This window comes from Trachemys scripta, chromosome 3, assembly GCF_013100865.1.
Source record: "Trachemys scripta elegans isolate TJP31775 chromosome 3, CAS_Tse_1.0, whole genome shotgun sequence".
Classification (NCBI taxonomy): Eukaryota; Metazoa; Chordata; order Testudines; family Emydidae; genus Trachemys; species Trachemys scripta.
The window spans coordinates 177,990,388-178,007,212 of NC_048300.1; the positions used below are offsets into that span (position 1 = coordinate 177,990,388).

At 36.0% G+C, this 16,825-nt stretch overlaps 1 protein-coding gene across 1 annotated transcript in view; it reads right to left on the reverse strand.

The window, feature by feature from the left end:
* The window catches only part of NBAS (NBAS subunit of NRZ tethering complex), a 343,164-nt gene that overhangs the window by 246,050 nt on the left and 80,289 nt on the right, over window positions 1–16,825 (reverse strand). The window lies entirely within an intron of this gene.

The window sequence follows — 16,825 nt, forward strand, 5'->3', positions numbered from 1 at the left end:
TGTGGCCTGTGGGTGCTTTCATATTAAAAATAAGTCAATAATGTCGTCATTTACCATAGTTTCTGAACAGTGATGTGGCCCATTTCCCCAATAAGTAACTTGTATTATTACAATACGTCAAGGAGATATTAGTCCAGAAACCATCTACTTATTGATTCACAGCAACTCCCTGTAGTTTGCACAGCATGCACCATTTTATTTTTATGTGCCCTTAAAAGCAGCTCAAAGTAATCCTACTGAGCCACTTCAGAAAATTTTCTGTATTTGGTTTTATCATAGGAGTTTATGACTGAGACCTGGAAAAACGAGGGACAACACAACTAATTGTCTCAATACGTACATACCTATTAGCAGTGGGAAATTCATTCATGACATCCCGTACTTCAGTTCTGTATATGTGACCTTTCTGATACAGTGAAGGTAAATCTTATCCAGACAACATGGGATAGTTTCCCTTCTTACTTTACCTCACTCTTTTAACATTTATTTCAGGGATGAATCTATTTTTACTTTAATCCCTGGCTATTCCATATATAATTCAGAAGACAAGTTTCTCAGAAAAGGACCTGTCTTATGTGTAAAGCACCATGCACACACATGGTACCATACAAACAAATGAGAAGCAAAAATCACATGTGAATGAAGTACAGCTAGCTGTTTCAAAACACAGATATAGAGTGCAGAATTCTGAATTTGGAACATGTAAGGATTTAATTGTTATGAACACTAGCACACTTCTCAAAAAACTCCAGGAGGTCATTTTATTAAATACACCTCTACCCCGATGCTATCCTCGGGAGCCAAAAAATCTTACCGCATTATAGGTGAAACCGCATTATAGCGAACTTGCTTTGATCCGCCAGAGTGCGCAGCCCCACCCCCCCGGAGCGCTGCTTTACCGCGTTATATCCAAATTCGTGTTATATCAGGTCACGTTATATTGGGGTAGAGGTGTAGCTCCAACACATTTTAGAAAAATAATGCCCTTTTAAAAATGTCTCCAAGATTTTTATAAAGGAAAATCAATTATATAGACAGTATTTTACCCAGACACCAAAGACCTAAACAAAGTCTTCCCTCTCCTCCTGCCAAATGAACTTAGCAGTCAAGATTGGCAGAGAACAAGGAAGTTCTGCTTTCAAAAGAATCATGCACACATCAGTACTCTTCTTTGGCCATCATCAACTGCTAGGAGCAACCAGACATTAATAGTCCCACTGGAATAGTGCCAGGTTGACTCACAAAGGAAAAATCTTAAGGGTGATACTGTATACCCAATGAAATCTACAGATTAAAATCATACAAATGCTAAGCATTACCTATTACACACTGAAATTTGTTTGCAACACTTTATATATTCTTCTTGCCAATTAAACTGCTCCTTCCAAAGAGCCAAAACACACTTTTTGATGTTTTTCCCCTTGGTAGGTTATTGAAGCTCCTACTTCCTTCAATACACTCCAAATTCAACTGGAGTCCAGTCAATTGACTGACTAGGAAGGCACTCAACTCCTGATCTTTTTCTTCTAAAGGGTTTCACTTTTCTCAATATAGCCCTCAATATAAGACCTAGTTCAACTGGTCTTATAATTCTCTGCTTTGATAAAAGACTGCCTGTTTTATTGTAAGTGCCATAACCTACTTATTGCAGGTATTCAAGCCATGGGTTTATTTTTCTCATGGACATGTTTTCTAAAAGGTAAGGTATTATTCAGTTTTAAGGACAGAGTTCAATTCTTTCTTTTTTCCTATGGTGACTTTATACTCAGTACACAGTACTTGAGGAAAAAAGTGCAGTGTGTGTTTCTATATGACTCACAAATGTCAGGTTGAGTTTGTAGAGCTGACAGTTAGGAAATACTACCTTCTCCCTGTAAACTCTGCACATCTGATCTGGAAACACTGAGACACAAAAAACAAGGAACTTCTCAATGTCATTTTCACATATTCACTGTCTTTTTATTTATTTATTTTTAATCGGAGTCCCTCTTACCATCTGAAACACTGTTTTGCTTCAAAGCTTTTTGTATCTGGAAGGTTTGCTGTGCTAAGTATTGATTCTGAATATCCGATATAATAAACACAGATTAAAAATGCAAGGTATCCATATGCTAGAGATGAGAAAGCTATTTATGGAAGATGTTGAATGCAAAAATATGGTACAGTTCTCACAAAATCTTCCATCCATATACCATCAAAAAGCTATTAATGTGAGAATTCCAACTCTCATCTTACTTGCATTTAAATTGGAAAAGATTCCATATACTGAGGACAGAATATAAAAACTTGCAATGGAAGTACTTAGAGAGTCATTTGTTCTGCTGCAATCACATATATTTAATGCATACCCATGTCTTACATTTTAAAATGTCTGAAAGTTATCAAATCTAAAATATAGTATTACATCTATATTTTCCTACTGTTTCATCACATGCTTTTCTTTGAATACTAATAAATTATAAATATCATAGACTAGATGAAACAATTTACTGACCCTGTAATATTAAGTCAGGCATTATTTTTATCTTTATTACAAAACTACATTATTCCATGTCTGCTTTTATGATCAAATCCTGAGAAAGATACTGAGCACCTGTAACTGCCATAGAATGAAATGAAAGGACAGGATGCAATGTCAGTACCACTTGCAGGTTCTCAGGATTAGGCCCTAAGCACAACTTCATTATGTGTGAGGTCTTCTTCTCCCAAAGAAGCGGACATAATAAGGAAAGAATGGTCTTTTAGAAATTCATGGTGTGTATTTATCATATTTGCATATGTTGTTTGTGCTTTATTTTTAATTCAGGAAAAAGCTCCCCTCAGCCAGCTTTGCAGTATTTATAACTGGCAATCTGGTTTTCTTTAAGAGTAACAGACACAGCCAGGCACTTTGTGTGACTGTAACTACATCCATTATAAACTTTCAGCTTATTTGATAAACTCTGACAGGAAAAAAAAAGGTTGCCAGAGAGGAGATAAGAGAGTGGTGTGTTCAATACTCACAATTTTCTAGAGAGAGAGAGAGAGAGGAGGCAATACATTCTAGTGCCTTACTATCCTAAAGCACAGTCAGTGCCACTTCTTTAAACTACCCTACTCAAAAAGAAACATTTTGGGATGATTAACCCAAATGAAAATAATCAACATTTAAAATAAAAGCATCTCAGCTGCTTGCAGCTTTCAGTGTAACTGCTGCTTCAAAATTTCTGCTGTGGAAACTAATGGCAGACTCTTTGAAAATAACTCTGCTCTCGCAGAAAGTTTTACAGCATATGTTTAAGGTTAAGATTTTGTCACTGTTATTTTTAGTAAAAGTCAAAGGCAGGTAGCAGGCAATAAACAAGAATTCACTGCAACCCAAGCCCCGCCACCTGGGGCTGGCAGCCCGAGCCCTGAAGTCACAGAGGTCTCAACAACAACACACACAGAATCGGTGACCTCTGTGAAAAACTTGTAGCCTTACTTATGCTTAACAATCTGTTCTACCTTGTATTTAGCTGTGATACTCTGAATACCTTTCCCAGACCTGAAGAAGAGCTCTGTATAGCTCAAAAACTTGTCTTTTAATTAGACCCACAGGAGTCGGTCCAATAAAAGATAATACCTCACCACTTGTCTCACTATGTCAGATGTGGCATTTAAGAAGAAAGGCATTTTTAATTGTAGGATTCAAGCACTGAGGATTTTAAAGCTTCAATATAACTCTAAACAAGAAAATAGAAAGATCTTTTCATCCAAATAGGAGCCAAAATAAAAGAATCTATAGTTAGGTTCTAAATCATCAGGAAGAAAAAGCAGCAGCCAATATTTTGACTCTATGCTTTCCATATAGGCATGCAAAGTTGAATTAGGAGGAAAAACATTTTAAAAGAATTTAAGAGTTAACACAAACTAGTTTAAACAGCGCTGAACGTAAAACAAAAACAAAAATCAAAAGTATTTTTCCAGTACCTATCACTCAAATTATTTTTAAAATCTATATCAAAGATCTATATACAATCATACATATATATGGTACTTTATAAATGTATATAAGGAGTTTGCTCTGTTCCAAACAGGATGAAGTCTAAAAAGGACAAACAAATAAGACAGATCAACAATTCAAAATGGAGAGAATGTCAGTATTATTGATGAGAAGAATTGAGGGATTGATTAAGTAACAAATTTTAAGCGTATGGAGGAGGAAGTGGTGCTTGGTCGATAAGGACACAGCAGGAATCTAAGCACAATGGCAACAATGTAAAAACAGCAAGGACACATTCCAGAAGATTCATTATAACAACACCCCTACCACACAGAAAAAGTGTTAATTTCACAATGTTAATATTAAAGCATAAGAATTAAGAAATTCAAGAGCGACAATTCCCACAACAACTTCAATTTTGTCCTCGAGTACATGTACGATTTCAGCTTTTTTCATTAACATACACGAACACATACAACTTGTGTTACTGCAGTATTAAATCTGACAACATGAACACAGAAAACGTAAAACAAATAGCTCTTGCCCTGCATCCTCTCATCAGTTCAACCATATAATGGTAGCAATAGGAAAAGTAACCTGACTATATTGCACACCATATATATTAAAAGACTAAACATACAACCACCTAGCCAGCAAACGAAAATGTGACTACACGTGCAATATAGACAAATTAACATTCCCATCAGATGTTTATCTTTCGCATTTCATGGATGGGTTCATTTTTACAACCATAATAGTGTTTTAACATATGCTTTTAATTACATTTAGCTCCTCTGAACACCCCCCTCTCCTGCCCCTCTCCACATACTCCTTTAACTTGCCTACTTTGTTTTTCCTTTCATTGTGAAAACAAGTTGAGTGTAAATAAAAGCTCTGCCCTTTCTATTCAGAACAGTCACAATCCATAGACAATGGACTGCGACATCACTGAACAGAGACAAATGTATTAGTGGAAAAAACTTCTTATAATGTATCATTGTCATCCTTCCCACACCATCAGGTGCATAAAGCAGAAGTCGGATGGCTCCAACCATCCCGATCCTAAGCTAATTTTTTCAAGTCTTTTATATTCACATGTAATAATGCCACTTCAGCTAGGAGTGTGCCTCTATGTCAGCCTCTCTGCCTTTTTCTCTGGGTTCACTAAGCAATGATCATTTAGGAAGCCTACTATAAGACATTCTTAAAAGATATCACAAATACATCCATCTTTTCATATTTGCTTGTTTTGTTGTAGGCAGTTGTGCCCATTCTAGGCCTCTTAATTACTTATCCTATCAGTCCATTTTACATATTTTATCCATGTACCTGTATTGTAAATTTTTCAATTGCCATTGGATGGATTTATTTTCTAGAATTCTATCCCTAGGCAGACACTTGGGATGTTGCTTCTAAAGATCTTAGGTTTGGTGGTTTTGCTGATCACACTGGACTTCCATGCTGTATTGAGTCTTCAAAATACAGCACTTGCTTTATCTATTCTGGATTTTATATCAAATATGTAAGCACTGGTATCATGAATCATACTACTCAGATAAGTACATTTATTAGTTTTCAAGGCTTCACCTTCTACGTAAGGAAAGTTATTGGTAGGTAAATTTTCATAACTTCCGTCTGATTTATTGATAACAAGACCTATTTGCTTGAGAGAATTTGCAAGAACATCTGTGTTTCTCTGCATATCTTCAACTGATTTACTTATAAGACAGATGTTGTCTGCAGAATGTAAGTCTCCAAAGCTCGCCTACTACTTCCATAATGCCCCTTTACCTACTGATAGTCTGTCACATAAAGTCAACAGTGACTCCAAACAATATAGGGGACAAGACACAACTCTGCCTGACACCAATGCAAGTTACTAGTGACTGGTAACATTAACCAGTTCATTAACTCCTGGTTTATTGACTGTTTATTGAATGATTTTGTTGGGGATACCACAAATTTGTATCATCTGCTACAAAGATTCTCCATCTACACTAATGTCCTTTGAAAAACTGCAACATTCAGAAGTATTGGCACTTGCCATTCATTGTTTTTTTTCATGGTATTATGGAAGATGAATACCTGATCCACACAATATTGATTGGAATGAAAATCAGCTTGTTGTTTTAAGTCTGCTACCTATGGCATCTCTAAGTCTATTTAGGGTGCTTACACAGAAGACCTTCCCTGGGACTGAAAGCAGCACAATACCACATTAGTTATTACAATCACTCAAATCTACCTTTTTGAGGAGCTGATTATAATCCTTCTTTTCCATTCTTCCGGGCCATGCCTCTTCTTCCATATCAGGGATAATAGGATTTTCATGTTGTCCTCTCCACTTGCCTTAAGCAGTTCTGCTATGATTTGATCTTCACTTGGTGATTTATTGCTACTTAATCCATCAACGTCTGCTTTCAATTCATCCAGGGTAATTTCCTCACAGCAAACATCAAGCTCTGCCATCTTCTCTATGTTATCAAAGCTGAATGCTATCTTTGGTGGAGGCCTGTTAAGGATATCATGGAAATGCTCTATCTATCTTTTTTTTTGTTCCTCTAAGGTAGTAAAGGGTTTTCCCTTGTTTATCTTTTACTGGAACTTCTCTACTATGGCTAAAATCTCCAAGAAGTCATTTAATGGTTTGATTAAAAACCTTTCATTGCTGCCATTCCTGTTACCAAATGCCTATCAATAAATGCTCTTTTCTCCTCCTTGGCTGGTCTTTTTTATTGGTTTATCTTTATCCCTATATTCCTCCTTTTGTTGTTTACCCTCTTCTGTCCCTAAGACATTAAGTAGATTTAACCTGTTTTTCTTTCTGCAACTGTCAAGGTTCCCCGCCCCCCACACTCTGAACTCTGGGGTACAGATGTGAGGACCCGCATGAAAGACTTCTTAAGCTTATATTCTACCTGCTTAGGTTAAAACTTCCCCAAGACAGTTATTCTCAAGCCTCCCCAGGAAAGGGGGTGAAGGGACTTGGAATCCCTATCCTCCCAAAATATCCCCAAGTGACCTTTCCCTGAATTTTTGTGTAAATCACTTGGTGGTGGCAACAATACCGTCCAAGGACAAGGAAAGGAATTTGTGTCTTGGGGAAGTTTTAACCTAAGCTGATAGAATATAAGCTTAAGAAGTCTTTCATGCGGGTCTCCACATCTGTACCCCAGAGTTCAGAATGGGGGTGAACCCTGACATGGTGGCAGAGATGGGATAAACTGAAGGTTCAAATCCAGCGTCTGGAGTACCTCCATAGCTGGGATGGGTCAGTCAGCCCTCTGTCCTTTCAGAGCTTCAGTTTGTAGCAAAGTCCCTCCAGAGGCAAGAAGCAGGACTGAAGACAAAATGGAGGAGATGCTGCAGCCTTTTATAATCTCTGCCCTCTGGAAGATCACAGCAGCAAGATGGAGCCTGGAGTCACATGAGCAAGCCACATGTCCATGCATGACTCAATTCTTTACATGCCGACACCATTGTTTACATGTTAGTTTGAATGTTCCCAGGAAAGCTCAGAGGTGGATTTGGATTCCAAAGCCCATTGTCCGTTAAATGTTTCTGGATTGGGCACTTATTGAGAATAGTCCCTTCTCAAGAAGCTGACCAAATGCTTCACTGAGACTACTTGAAATCAAATACACTGAGATACAAGTACATAGCCAATATCTATAACTTCAACTACCAAAATGATACACCCATACAAATAGCATAATCATAATCAGCAAATCATAACCTTTCCATAGACACTTCACACAACAACCTTTATACAATATTTGCTGCAAATATCTAACAGTGGTTGCAACAATGATCTAAACGGTCATAGCTTATGTCAATGTCACAGCAATAGTGTCCCACATGGCATTGCAAATCCATTCTTCTTTCCTAACTTTGTTATATTAAGAGAACAGAGACTGTCCTTGGATTTAAGGTTTACTAATTGCTTCAATGCTTTTTCTATATCAAAGACTACTTCTGCCACATTTGACAGCTTTCTTTAAAAGTAAAATTCTAAATCATTCCTTATTTGTTCATCCTCAGGTTTAAAGATATTCATCTTTCTTATGATCATCTTTAGAGGTAATTTCCCCAATTTCACTTCATGATGGCAATGCATTGATAATCACTTCCTACATATGCCCTTCTGTATACGCAGATATCTTGAAGTGACTATTAAAACTATCTTTGTATACCAAAATGATCTATTAGATATCGCCTGACTGCATTACTCAAAATCAGTGGGTTTTTTAAAAATTTTGTTCTGAGGAAAGTGTGTTTCTCCAACAACAAAATGGTCAAGTGACATAATTCAAGAATATGCTCGCCAATGTTGTTAAGTGAGCCATGTGTGCTCATTATGTCCATCATGCCATGACTGACTATCCCAACTACAGAATTCGTATCACCCTACAATAAAAATCATGTTGTGGGCCTTTGTTGATGAGATCCTGAAGAATGTTACTGAAAGTATCTTCATCTTCCTCATCATATACATTCGCTGGGGCATACCATTGAATAACTATCACGTATATATAGTGTGTTTGAAATCTCGTACATTACTGCCATTAACCAGTTCCCAGTCTAAAATGGTTCTTTGTGTGGTAGATTTCAAAATCAATGCAATTCTTCTATTCTTCTATCTGATGTCCAAGAGTGAATCATATTTATTTCTGTTTTTCATTTTCATTTCATCTGCACCTGGCCACCTGCATTCACTCATACGAAGGATGACTAAATTGTAATTTTCCATTTCTTGGGCTGACTTTCCAATCTGTAACAGTCCTCACATTTCAAAAACTAACCTGAAGTTTGGAATGAGCCTGCAGCAGTGAGATCTTCAGGATAACAGCATCCTGTCAGAAGAGTTTGGCTGATATCCATCATGCTGTCCATTTGAGGTTAAGGATCAATATTTGGTGTCTTATTTGTTCTTCTGTTCCCATAATAAAACTGTTCTATGGAATTAGGCTGTCAACATCATGCCCAACTCCCAATGGGTTGGAGGACCAGAAGACTGATTTTTGTCTGGTCTCTACCCTTCTATCTGTCTGGCTTGGGTGACCTTACCAGGAGAATTACGTTTGAATTATTAAGAAAGTATTCCTGACCCCACCTCAAGCAGCTGAATGGATTTCATTCAAAGATCCAATAAAGATTCATCCTGAAGCTGAAAACAAGTAAGGACAATTTCAGCCCAGTAGTAGTATTTGGGAAAGTTGAGAGCGAAAACAGAGGAATATACATAAAAGTTACCATCTTAAAGTGTTGATTTTTACTACCAGTATAATGTGCAATATAACTGAATTATGGCTGTTGGGGGAACGATACATTTTAATTCCCTGACTTTTGTGAGTTTAAAGTGTCAGCTATAATGTTGCAACATGGTAGTTTAATGCAGTAAAAAGGAAAAGGAAATTAAGAGTAGAGGAAAAAAAGCTCTGGTTATGTATTTATAATGCAGGGAAGGGCATTATTTTCCACTGAGATTATCTCTTAAATCCCAGTGGCAATAGTTTTAACAATAAGCTAAGGACTCTAATTGTATCCATTAAAATAGACATTAGAAAAGAGCTATCTTCCCTCTGTCTGCCTCGTTACTTCTCCGAGACAGACGTTTGACTTGCAAAATTTACCCAAACCACCAACTAAACAGGCCTACTAACCAGAATACAAAACAAAAAAACAAAATACTCCATGTCCCCTCTCTCCCACCCCTCCGTTTGTTACGGCTAGAATTAGATTGTAAATGCTTCAGAGCAGTGACTGAGTCTTGCTATATGTTATTTATTATTTGTATTATGACAGCATCTAGAGGCCAATGCCCCATTGTTTTAATTTTACCAAAAATAGTCCTTTCTTGAAGAGTTTACAGTCTACTAGGTAGAGTATACAGCACGAGGCCCTCACCACAACTGGAGTTTTTGGGAGCTATGATAATACAAAATAAGATCACAGAAAAGATTATTTGCACTTGGACAGCACATTACAAATATTAAGGAAGCTTAAACAGTTCTGTGAGGTAGAGAAATATTACTCTATTTACAGATGAGGTAACACTAAGGAATAGATAAACAAATTAATTGCCTAATCTACTGATCACCACAGGCCTCAGATGAGTTGTCCAAGGTCACAGCTAGTAAATAGCAAGTCCAGAAACATAATTTAATACTCCATCCTCCTCCAACCACAAGACCACAGCAGTTACTGTTACAACAATGTAAGAGTCAGTAAAGATGCTTTCAAATTTTATGAATGTTGCAGATGCCTTCTCACAGCAGTTTATTAATGAAAAGCACAAAACCTATTTCAAAAGTACAAAGCCAAGTACTTTTATGTTCAATATCCGCTACCTAAAAGCAATGTAAGACTGAATCACACATTCATTAATTTCATTTTGATTAGGTTGTCTAATCAGCTTTTCATTTTTATAGGAAAAAATGAAATCTCATTATGCTGCTCCTGAGAATAACAAAGAGGGATGTGCTGCTCTAATTTTGTTTCCATAGCCACTACAATACACTAGCTATTCCATATATGGCAATATTTCATTACAAAAATAAAGTTATGCTGGAAAAAAAGGTCCTTGCTTTAAAGTTCTTCCAGGAGTCAAAAGTGGTGAGAAAAATTCATGAACTGAAATAGGCTGTATAAAATTTACTAAACCAAAACGATATATCATTCTAATTTAATAGGCAATTACTATTTTTTCAAGAAGGTTACATTACAAAAAAAAAATCTGCTACATTACAAATTCTTGGTGGGAGCACAGGATGGTGCTTCTGTGGGGGAAATGGGGTTTTGAAAGAGGAACTCCTTTGGTTTCAGCAGAAATGGTAGCTCATAAATAGGGTCTCTTAGAGTTTCTCTTAGAGTATGAAGTGTACAAGTAATGAAATTCCAATTTTTGAAAAACTACCTATGAATAATTGGTCATACATTATTTTTACATACATTCAACCACGGCCTGAAAGTTGCACAGGGCACTAAATAATTTTAACACAAGAGACAGAGAGAGAGAGCGAGCATGAGTGCTCACTTTTGTTGGGAATGTTGGTATGGAATATATTTTGTTGGGCTTAGAATGCATATTTTGTGATGTTTTAATTATCATATTGACATTTATTTTTTGTGTACACATGAATGTAGAGCTCGTGAAATGTGCTGTACTGATAGCAGTTAAAGAACAAAGTCATGTAATTTGCCCTAGGAATGGATATAGCATGTCCAGTGGCAATGCATGTTTCCCCAGAAAAAAAGGTAATTCAGTCTGCATGCCCATTCCACCCTTGGGATTTCTGCTACAACTAACAACAAGGGTGTTACTTTTGGTGGTAATATGGTACCATGTCCACCTGGAGTACAGGTCTACAAGGAACTCGAAGACAATCATCCTATCTCAAATACAAGTGATTGAGGAACAGGCATGAGGTGGTAACTTTGTTAGTATAGAATTGGGCCAAATCTGATCTAGTGTACTACAGATGAAGAGTTCCAATTCAAATTACTAGTTATCTATTATGAACCTATTTTAATTATTTGTGTAGAGCCTTAGCTTCGCACCAGGGAATGTTTTTTTTTTTAATATTATATATATATATAAAATATGTCTTTGTAAAAGGTACTGAGAATGGGATTGACTTACACCCAGTACCTCCCATCCCATCTCCATTTTGCAGTTGTCCAAGCAATGACAGTTATCTGTTAGCAAGTTGCATCGTTCAGCCTCTTCGCAGTTTACAGAGAGTGCACCAAAAGGAAGCTTTTAAGGAGGAAAAAAATCGGTATATGTAGTATTCCCCAGGACACACCTTCTAGTGCTAAGATCACCTATATATCAGTCAGGCTAGAGAGTCTGCAAATCCACCCCAGGACTATGAAGAGTGGCCATAAATTTAACACAAATTTAAACATGAGTAGAGGAAAAGGCCTATCTTGGCCCATGATTGCACAACTCTTCACAGCTGCTGCTAAGGCCAAAGATTAAGTACTTTATCATATACATAGGGCAGCAAAAGTGCTTGGGAAACCGACTTACTAATCAGGGAAAGGAACAACATTTCTGGAATATGGGAGTCAACAGTGTAGGCTGGAAACAACTACATGTGCACACAAAACAAAAAGAGAAACAGGCTTTTCAAAGGTAACCACCTTTCCTTCCTCTTGCTCCTGCCTCAGGTTGTCACAATACAATTACCAAAGCAATATCAGTTAGTTAATAGTTAGCAATTAAATACCATGTTCATTTTTCCTCTCTCTTTTTATGGTCCTAATAGCTGTCTTAATAGATGGGAAAGAACAATTGATTTAGTCATCAAAAATCAGTGATGTCTTAACATTTGCTAGTTGGCCAAAGGGGACATTCTGCAAATATCAGATATAGTAAGTACTTGGCCAATTTCTACTCAAGAAGCAGTTCTCCCCGTTTTGTTTTGGGGTTTTTTTGGTGAAGAATATTGTGAGTGGGGAAAGGGAAAAAAGCTTGATGTATTAATAAGCCTCTTTAATGCAGGAAACAAGCCATCTGGAAAAGTATGCTTTGACATAAGAAAAAGCTTAACCTGCAGTGCTGGAAAAATAAAGGCTCTATTAGATATTCTGAAACTTGTCTTTCTGAGATAAGACTTCAAAAATGTTCCTTGCAACTACTAGATAATGAAGTCTACTCGATTCTGATTTATGAGCTCTGAGCTCTACACTTCAAATCTATTTTTATAATTGAAACACTAGTATGAAACAACTTAAAGCAAAAAAGTCTTCTAATTATGACAGAGTAATGATTTTAAAGTAAGGATGATCTACTGTGAAAGCATGTAAGCTCATCCACTCTACATAAACTTAACAGTAAAAAGAGTCAAATCCAGGAAATAACTTTCAGAAAAGTTTACAGTAGAACTTCAGTTACAGAGTTACGAACTGACCAGTTAACCACACACCTCATTTGGAACTGGAAGTACACAATCTGGCAGCAGCAGAGACCAAAAAAAGGCAAATACAGGACAGTACTGGGTTAAATGTAAACTATTTAAAAAAAAAAAAAAAGTGAAAGTAGCATTTTTCTTCTGCATAGTGAAGTTTCAAAGCTGCATTAAATTAATGTTCGGTTGTAAACTTTTGAAACAACCACCAGAATGTTTTATTCAGAGTTACGAACATTTCAGAGTTATGAACAACCTCCATTCCCAAGGTATTCATAACCCTAAGGTTCTACTGTATTTTCAGGATGAAAAACAGATTCTCTATATGTTCCCAGGATCGCTATACATCTTTTGGATCACGATAAATTTTTATTTTTCTAAAATGCAGAATCATTCTTTTTTTTTTTTTTTTTTTTTTAAACATGGCAGTACCAAAGGTACTGCAATATGCATTTTGCACACTTTACTTCTCATATATTGTAATATTCCATTTAAAAACTGTGTGAAGAAACGTTAAGACTGCATTCTTAAGCATCCATAAGTCAGTAATTACAAACCTTAACTCTGCTCTTTTGTGTGCATTATAAAACAATTATTAATTACAAGATCAAATGCTATTTCTCAGACACAATCTTATACTTTTTTTTCTACAATCTTAAACACCAGCAGAACTATCAGGCACTTTTGACAATTTTACCTAAACTTAGGAGCCTAAGTCCCATTTTCAAGAAAGACCTAGGCATTTAGGAGCCTAGTCACATTGACTTTCCATATGACTGACTCCTGAAAATGGGAATTAGCTGCCTTTGACAATTTTACCCTTTGTAATTCATTTATTCTTTTAAACGTACTGTTTTCATTGTGATAAAAGCTCAGGAATATCTTTAGTAACAGACTCTTATTTGAGGAAAAGGTTTTTAAAAAGGGGTCTTTGGGGAGCTAGCTGCTCACATGGTGCTGGGACTCCTTGTTTGTAGCTGCTAAACTGCCTTGAAAGACACCATTAAATAGTTCCCTAATTTTTTTAATGTAATCTATTGCTGCATTTTTATTTTTATTTTTTACAGGGATGTTAGGGGACCTCAAATTGGAAGAAGGTGGTCTGCTTGCTAATAATCGACGTGGAAATGTCCATAAAACGATCTCTAGATTAAGATGTGGTTCACACTCTAAAACAGTTTGAGAACTCCTGCTCTATGGTACATATTTTAATAATTTAGTGAGTTAGCAGTATCATGCTTTACAATTTCAACCAGTTGTACCTCTGCCTTTAGTTACAATTCAGGAGAGGGCTCAATAAATTAGTAGCTTAGCTAGTTACACATTTAGATGGCCCATATGTCTGCAAATATCAGTTATTACTCTTTATTTATTTTACTCTATTTAATGGAAACTCTACAGTATTCAAGAGTTCTAGAAGTGGCATTCTAAGTTGTTCTTTCTTTCATTCACTTTCTAGTGTACACTGTTCTTTTAGTCATAGCCACCTAAATATTTCTCAGAGTTACACCAGTCTCCAAACCACATCTGAAAAGTGTGCCACAAAGTGTAAGGGCAGAGATCTGAAGAAATCCAAGTGGCTGTTTTCATTTTTAGTTACAGCATTTGTCACACAAAAATGATGTAATTACTTTGCAATCATATTAAAATGCAGTCACCCGCACAAAGGCAAAAAATCTCATGAAAATATGTTCTATTGGTTTAATAGGCATAGCTCCATTCTGTTACCTCTACCTTACAAGTTTTCCTCAGAGACCCTTATTCAAGTCAAAAAGGTTCAAAACACAACAAAAAGTAGAAACTGCAAATGACTGATATAGGTTCATCGTGTAAATCAAATGATAATCAAAAACATAAAATATATTCAAGAGTCTTAAACCTAAAATTTATAGCATGAAACTGAGTAAACATTTATTGGAATGTGTGTTTTCATCCATTTTCAAACCTTTGATAAAACTAAGTTCCAAGGAAAATTAAACCATCAAGATGGTTTCAATATTCAGAAGGTGATAATCAGTAACATTTGTTACATCAAAAATTGTACATCAAAAATGTTCCTCCATTTTATACTATAACTGCTATTTCTATCAATGTGTGCAAGTAAAGCCTGCAGTAATCTCAGTGTAATTATTAAGACTTGTATATTTTGTATTCCAAGGCATGCAGTCCTTACACACCTGCATTTCAGATAGATAAGTGAAGACCTTTTGATCTCAGATTTGTTGTATATTATAAAGCTTGTTTCTGTATTACCTTAAATGTATTCATATTACTATTTTTCCCATTAAATGAAAAGTATCCTATAAAGTTTTGGAAATTAAAAAGTTCCAAGTTTTAAACAGCAAGTGGTAGAACAACTCATCTAAAAATGGAATGATTTAACACTGTCAGCAAAACTAGAATTCAGAATCTGTTAATATGTTGCAGGACAGGAACAATGAGGTCCAGTGATTAGGGTGGTAGCCTGGGACTCAAAGCAGACACCCTGTGTGACTTTGGACTGTCATAGTCACTCTGTGCATTAATTCCTTATCCGTAAAAAAGAATTAATAATATTTCCCTTCCACACAAGGGTGTTATGAGGATAATACATTAAAGATGTTGGGGGCACTCAGCTACTGAGAGTACAAGATCTTTAAGGACCTAAGTTAGACAATTATACAGATATCTTTTAGTTCTTTTATTTGTATTATGCTGCTGTCTAAATAATCATTTTTTCTTAATAACTGCTTAAATACAGTGGATACTGAAGGATAAATAGACTTAAATCCCATTTCACAGTTTTCAAAAGTCAATCAATTTCTTCCCAAATGAGAAATAAATGCTTCAAGTCAACATACACTGACAGAAAAGATTGAGAGATCTGGAAATATTAAAAAAGGCCACTATGATGATAGCCATAGAAGCTTAGATGCAGTAGCAATGATTGTTATACATAAGGGCTTTCTGCTCTTGTTTTTGTTCTGAAAGCTTAAAGTTATGAAGAAAATCTTATTTGACTTCTCTGGTTCATATAGATACAGTATGAAATATCTTGAAGTAGTTACCTGTAGAAACAGTGTGTAGCCCAAAATGCTTTGGTGGTTTTAAATCAGTTATGCTACAAAACCTATTCCTTACGTATGTTGTATATATAATGGCAATTTCCAAAAGGGAAAAAAAAAAAAAAACAGTAAATACTCATGAAAGCAAAATATATAGAGATGTTTTAGTCAGACACTCAGAAGGAGTCTGTTGAAAATTATTTCTTTATGATTAGAAAACATTGTTGTTATAATACCAGAGAAATTAGGTTTTCCATTCTTTTCTCAGAAACTGAGATATTGTATTTGGCTGTATTTAATCCAGGAAAAGAGAATAGCCTTGTTCATAAGCTTTTATATAGGGAAATCAATGGTCTTGAACTTTTTCCTGGGAGACAAGGAGTCGTAGAGAACCTATCAGTACATTTCCCCTCATCTTCATAGATTGTGGTAATAGCTTCACAATCAATGACAGACTGAGAAAACATGTAACAGCATCCTGCAGCGTCTATAGATGTCAATAGAAATGGAAACGGGACATTTAGAGAATTTTGAAGAAGCGTCAAGATTTCTGATGTTGGATCTGGGAGATCTCTCATAAAACAGAAGATGAAGGAATTAAAACCTAATTTAAAAACCATTTTGTATGTGAAATCAGAATTTTAGACTATTGACCTCATGCTCTATCTTCCTCTGAGGTAGTCTGCCAAGTTTCTTGAGTCACTTTAAGTCAGTAGCAACAGGTAAAATTTCCACACTTCAGTTATTTCTTAATTTAAAGAATGTATAATAATAATTTGTATTTCTACTTTGCCTTACATCCGAGGACCTCAACGCAGTTACAAACAAATTATGGAAAGACTCCCATGCACCCACTGAAGCACAGCATTTGATAAACTGTACAGAGTGCTAGACAGGCCTTC